Raw genomic sequence first — 6,635 nt, forward strand, 5'->3', positions numbered from 1 at the left:
GGATAATATGTCATGTCAGTAAATAACAATGGGGATAGTACAAGGATTGTAAGCTGGAATGTGAGAGGTCTAAATCACCCAGTTAAAAGAGGTAAGGTAATGGCTCATTTAAAAAGCCTGAAAGCTGATGTTATATATCTTCAAGAGACCCATATTAAGAATATAGCCAGGAACGTTACGCATGGGATGGGGATCACAAATATTTCAATCAAACTTCGGGGCCAGGGCCAGAGGGGTCGCTATTATTATCAAGAGGGGTGTGTCATTTGATCATGTGTGCACAATCGCGGATCCGAATGGTAGATTTGTAATTGTATCAGGGACACTTAATTGTGTTCCTGTAACATTGATAAACGTGTATGGTCAATTTTTTTTTGGCAGTTCTGAATAGAATTCCTTACGTCGGTAATACAAATATTATATTGGGTGGCGACTTCAATTGTATAATTGACCCTGTGTTGGATAAAAAGTCATCAAAGGTATCCGTGAACAGCAAAGCCAGTGAGGTGTTAAAAAGTGCCATGCACAATATAAATCTGGTTGACATATGGAGGCTACGCAATCCTACCAACAGAGACTATTCTTTTTTCTCTCCAGTGCATAAATCCTATTCTAGGATTGATTTCATGTTGATAGACTCTAAACTGATATCCAGTGTTGTGTTCACACAATACCATACTATCCTGATAAGTGATCATGCTCCCATGTCACTGGATGTTAGATTCACTAGACATAGAAATGAACGCACCTGGAGATTTGACAACACTATCTTAAAAGAGAAGAGTTTCTTAAAATATATGTCAGCTAGGCTACCTGACATTATAGCCACAAATGATACAGGGGATGTGGATGACTCAACACTGTGGGAAGCTATCAAGGCAGTGCTTGGAGGTAGCATCATATCATACGTGGCAGGTAGGAGAAAACAAATGTCAAAAAGACTAGTGGATTTGGATGATTCTGTGTCTCAACTAGAACACCTGTACAGGGTCTCTGCGGATCCCGACATCCTGAATTCTATAGTCTCTCAAAGACATGAGTACAATACTATTTTATCTGCACAGGTCAATAAGCAATTGAATATGATGAAACAGATACAATTTGAAATAGGTGACAAACCTCAGAAACTGCTGGCACGTCAATTAAGACAGGCGCAAGCTTCCCGTGCAATACTAAAAATAAAATCAGACACAGGCACTGTTCTTACAGACCCTGAAGAGATAAATGCACGTGTCGTTTATTCTATACATTTCTAAGGTTAATCACAGTGCATTGGTTGCTAACTGGAGAGGGAAGAAAGCAGAATGGTAATGTGGTTCCTCTCATCTGACTCCAAAAATAGCCAGCAAGAGAATAAACTGTGCAGCCAGACAACAGAGCTCTAATTCAAACTCATATATTTATTGCCGAGAGGCCCAAAGGTGAAATGCAGCAGTTACATACAGGGATTATTCATCATTTTACATGAAACATGCTTGTACAAAAGATTGAGGTTTACACATTTAAACCCAGTCTGCACACAAAACAGTAGTCATGTTTATCAAATGAAGAGAGAATAGACTGAGCCTTTACACATGAGTAAAACCTGATCTTAAGATAGGCATCTTTACATGTTACTCTAACCAACAATGGGTCCCTGATTTTACTCACATGAAACGGCAAACAGCATTCTCTGGGGGCGGTGGGAGGCGCAGACCTGGTTGCAGACCTACTATGGATCAAGGGTTTGCACAGTGGAAGGTGAAGGGTATAGGGTGCTTGAAGGACTTGTACCAAGGGGGCCAGTTTTTATCATTTGAGCAACTGAGGGTCAAACATGATTTACCGTCAACAAATTTTTTCCGCTATCTACAGATACGGAACTTTGTAAGGACTCATGTAGATACATGGTCAGACATTCCTCAGCATCAAGCACTGGAAACTATAATTAATGTTAGACCAGGTAGTAAAGGGGCGGTGTCAAAAATATACCAGACACTTTTCAATCAGGTAATAGTTAGCACAGAAAGATATAGGACTGAGTGGGAGTCAGAACTGGGGATACCCCTCAATGAGGAATTCTGGGAAACGTGTCTTACAAATATTCACCGGTGCTCTGTAAATGTTAGAATTAACTTGATTCAATTTAAAGTGATACACAGGTTGCACTACTCAAAGGTGAAAGTGAATAAGATGTATCCTAGCATATCAGCACTGTGTAACAAATGTAAAAATCAAGATGGTACCCTTACACATCAACTCTGGTCTTGTCCCAACTTACACACGTTCTGGTCTGATATATTTGACTTTTATTCAAAAGCTTTTAATAAACAGTGGGAACCCTGCCCCTTAGTGGCCATTTTGGGCTCTAGCGACGATGCTACTAGGTACTCTGGCAATGAAAAATGGCCGATATATCTAGGTGCTGTGTTGGCTAAAAAGCTCATCTTGGGACTCTGGAAGTCTGATGCAGCACCAGACCAGGCTGCAGAAACAAATTAGTGGGGGGGCATAAAATGTTCTCGGGGGGGCACAATGGTTTTTCAACACAGGTTCCCTTTTATACGTTTCAGCTGGGACAGCGGCGCTGTGGCTTGCTTGGCGCTGCCCACGGTGCTGAACTAAACAGCAGAGAGGCAATTGAAAAATCTAATCTATATCTTTGAAAAGTCTCCATTTATTCAACACTTCTGAATTCACTGACAAACTGAACTGAACTGACAAAAATAAGGTGCATAAAAAAGCAAACAAAATTCCTCCACAGGCTACTCACCATCATAAGTAGAGCGGCAAGCGGCGTTTGGGGACAGTGAAATCTTCTTAAAACACTGCCCCTCCACTCATTCCTGAACTTTTTTGTTAAGTCCTTCTCAAATGCCAACTGAATTAAATTGGCCTTAGTTGCGTCGATGAAGCATACTAAGGCGATGTTCTGTAAAGACGTTCTTAACGGTAGAAAACGAATTCTCACAGAGTGCCGTGCTAGCTTCAGTAGTGTTGTTGTTGACATCAGTGCCCACTAGAGCTGTCCCCGACTAAGGTTTTTGATAGTTGACTTTGATTGACAAAAAAAACAAACAAAAAAAAGGTTTTTTTTTACCAGGGTGGGCACAGCTGACTCAGTGGGCGGGCCCGGCCCCCTAATGCCCGCCCATGGCGCCGGGACTGTGCAGCACCCTCATTTGAAATGTGGATGAGAGAGCTGGGTGAGACCCTCTACTTAGAGAGGCTTAGATTTAAAAATACAGGACGGAGAAAGGTGTTTGATAAGACATGGGGACCGGTGTTGGATTACTTAAAGGGTCTGAGGGAGGATGAAGATGATATATTGTTATGGTTTGACACCGACCCCAAACGCAACGACACAAGAGAGTAGGATTCAGAGTTGCCAAAAACAAGGGCTTGTTTATTAAGACTAAATAAACAGCACAGACTTGGAAGAGTTCAAACAAAGACTGGAATACAAGCAAGGATGAATGTTGCTGCTCTGCAGCTTCTCCCGGGATGGTAGTCAGGGGAAGCAGACGCTGACGTCAGAGCCGCTCTGCAGACTTCTCTCGGCAGAATCTCCGAGGTGGTTGCGGGACCGAGAGAGAGAGAGGGAGCGAGTTAACTCAGAGTGCAGGTGGAACAGAGCAGGTGAACAGGAGAGGTGACTTGTACCCGAAAACAGAGTTTATCCAAGTGACTGAATCTTCGGTGTAAATACACACTGTGAGTAACGTTCAAAACACAATCCCAAGTGATAGATTTCTTCGGTGCAAAATAAACACTGTGAGCGAAGTCCCAAAAATACAAATCCAATGTGATAATATCTTCGGTGTGTAAACACACAGTGGGAGATGTTAGGCCAAAATATTATCCCAATGAAACAATCCAAAAAAGGCTAAACGCTGGGTGAGTGACTGTCTGATAAAAAGCTGGAAATCTTCAGTGTTATATAAACACACGAAAAACGGAATTGGATCAAAGACAGTCATAAAAAACTCACCCAGGCGTTGTGCGTAAAGAGCGTTGGAACAGAATGGAGCGAGCGCGTCGCCTCGGGGAAAGGGTGTCCAAGAGGAATGCTTCTTGAATATCCTGGAGGCAAAGCACAGGGAAACAACAGCAGGCAGCAGGAACGGCGAATGCAACTGAAATATCAAAACGATCCAACAAAACTTGAATGGGGAAACGGGGTATAAATAATACGGGAATGCTTAATTGACAAGCAGGGACAGCTGAGGGATGTGATTGATAAGCGTGTGGACGGGGGAGAACCAATCAACGACGTCTCTGGGAAGAAGCGTGTGAATAGGGGAATGAAATGATTAACAGAAAACAAATGGAAAAGAGCGAGTAGGCTTAAAGGAACAGAGCGAGTAAGTGAGCAAAGGACAAAAACCTCACATATATAAGTTCAAAGTGTTACTCTTATTACAGTAATGTCTGAACTTAATGTCTGAAGTTAATGTCAAGCCCTGGTCTGAAGGTATATTCTCTGTTTTGTCTTGGCTTTTGGCCTTTTTCTAATGCTCTGATTTTTTGGTCTCTTTCTTATTTCCCAGCAAGAATCTAGCTTATTTAACTATCCTGTTTATTTGTATGTATAAATCCGCCAAATGAAAGAATGTTTATTTTTATTTTTAATCTTTTTTGTTATATGCCGCTGTACAATTGTTTTTGAACAAGAAGAAAAATAAGATTGCTTGTGTGCATCATTATGGAATGTAACTAAAGTTATGTGCAATAAAAATACTTATGAAAAAAAAAAAAAGTACTCAAAAGCCACATTTTTCTCACTTTGGATTTCAGGCTGTGTTGGCTCTGCCCATAAGCACTTTGAGTGACAGTCATCCACACAGTCTGCGACTGGCACAGAGAGAGATAGAGAGAGACTGAGGAGGATACTAATTAATTTGAGCCGCGGGGGGGCATAATCCCACGGGACAATGCATTGTTAACTTGTTTCAAATGACAATATATACCTCTGTGATTATTATTGTACGGATCGGAATACGGGCGTGCGCGTGGGAGCATGCGCAAAGATATTACAGTGATATGCTAGTGCTCCCGACTCGAGAGAGAGAGAGAGAGAGAGAGAGAGAGAGAGAGAGAGAGAGAGAGAGAGAGAGAGAGAGATAGAGAGGGAGAGAGGGAGAGAGAGAGACAGACAGAGAGACGACAGCGCAACGCACGCGTGTGTACGGTATGTGTGCTCTGTCGCGAGTGTGTGTAAACTAAGCAGGGGCAGACAGCTGAGGAGAGATCGCTCAGAGAAATGCAGCGTATGAGCCTCTCTCTCTCTCTCTCTCTCGCTCGCTCTCTGCCTCTCGTTTGAGGAAGTGTCGGGTTTCACTATGCGCTACAACCACAGAGCCAATCAGATCACAATCAGCTCCACCAGCTCCCAGTTACGTCACCGAGCGAGTCAAATCAGAATGACCTAATTAACTGGAGGAGGAAATTGTCTCAACTGAATGAGAGCAATCCGCCAATATGGTATTTAGAGACACAGACCCATTGATACTAACCCCTATTACTATATAACAATGCTAAACACTGAAAAAAGCCATTTATAATGCATGTCCCCTTTAATTAATTTGTGTGTCACCGCTTCCCCCCCATTCTCGTCCCATTACAGCAACACAGACCAAAGACGAGGGAAAAGAAGAGAGAGAGACAGGTGGACGGACGGAGAGAACTACCGCTTCATACTTCAGCCCGCTACTGATTTAATTTGCGGCGCGCAGTAACTGGATCACATGCCGCGACAACAGAACCTTTAGAAGTGAACGCATTAAGGCCTGAATGCTCCCCAGCACCGGAATACACAGGCATCACGTATAGGTGCATCTAAATTCATTAGAATGTCGAGGAAAAGTGAATTCATCAGTAATTCAATAAGAAAATATATAATATATATATATATATTATATAGATTCATTACACACAGAGTGAATATTTCAAGCCTTTATTTCTTTAGATTTGGATGATTATGGCTTACAGCTAATGAAAACCCCAAATTCTGTGTCTGATCAAAATTGAATATTACGTAAGACCAATACAAAAATATTTTTTTTAAAGCAAAAGTTTTTATTGGTGAAGCAAGTTTGTACAATTACAAAGTCAGAGTTATTCATTCACCCTTTTTTTTCCCCTTTTTTTTGTATAATCTACCCCACCCATCCCACCCCCAAACCCACCCCCAAACCCACCCCACGGATCAACAGGTAGGGTTACGTACATAACATACAACCAGAGAAAAGGTTAGATTACAGACAGTAATAACAATTGCTACTTACAATGATACAATTAAATTAAATACAAAATACAAAAATAATAAAAAAAATAAAAATAAAAATAATAATAATATAATAAAATAATAATAATAATAGTAAACAAAAGGAAAATAGTCTGAGTCAGATATGGTACATTAATCAATTATAGAGTATCTACATAGTTATCTGGTGGTATTACATAGTACTGTTGGGCCTGGTTAGATGGGAAGATCACTCAAAGAAGGAAGACACTCAGTCAGGAGGGAGAACAGATAGGCTGTTAAAGTAGGAAATGAACGGCTGCCACTTTTTAAAGAATTTTTCGTTAACTCCTCTAAGTGCATACTTAATCTTCTCTAGTTTTAGAAACGATACCATATCTTTTAGCCAGGC

The sequence above is a fragment of the Notolepis coatsorum genome (genome assembly GCF_963971535.1).
Source record: "Notolepis coatsorum genome assembly, chromosome: 19".
Lineage (NCBI taxonomy): Eukaryota > Metazoa > Chordata > Actinopteri > Aulopiformes > Paralepididae > Notolepis > Notolepis coatsorum.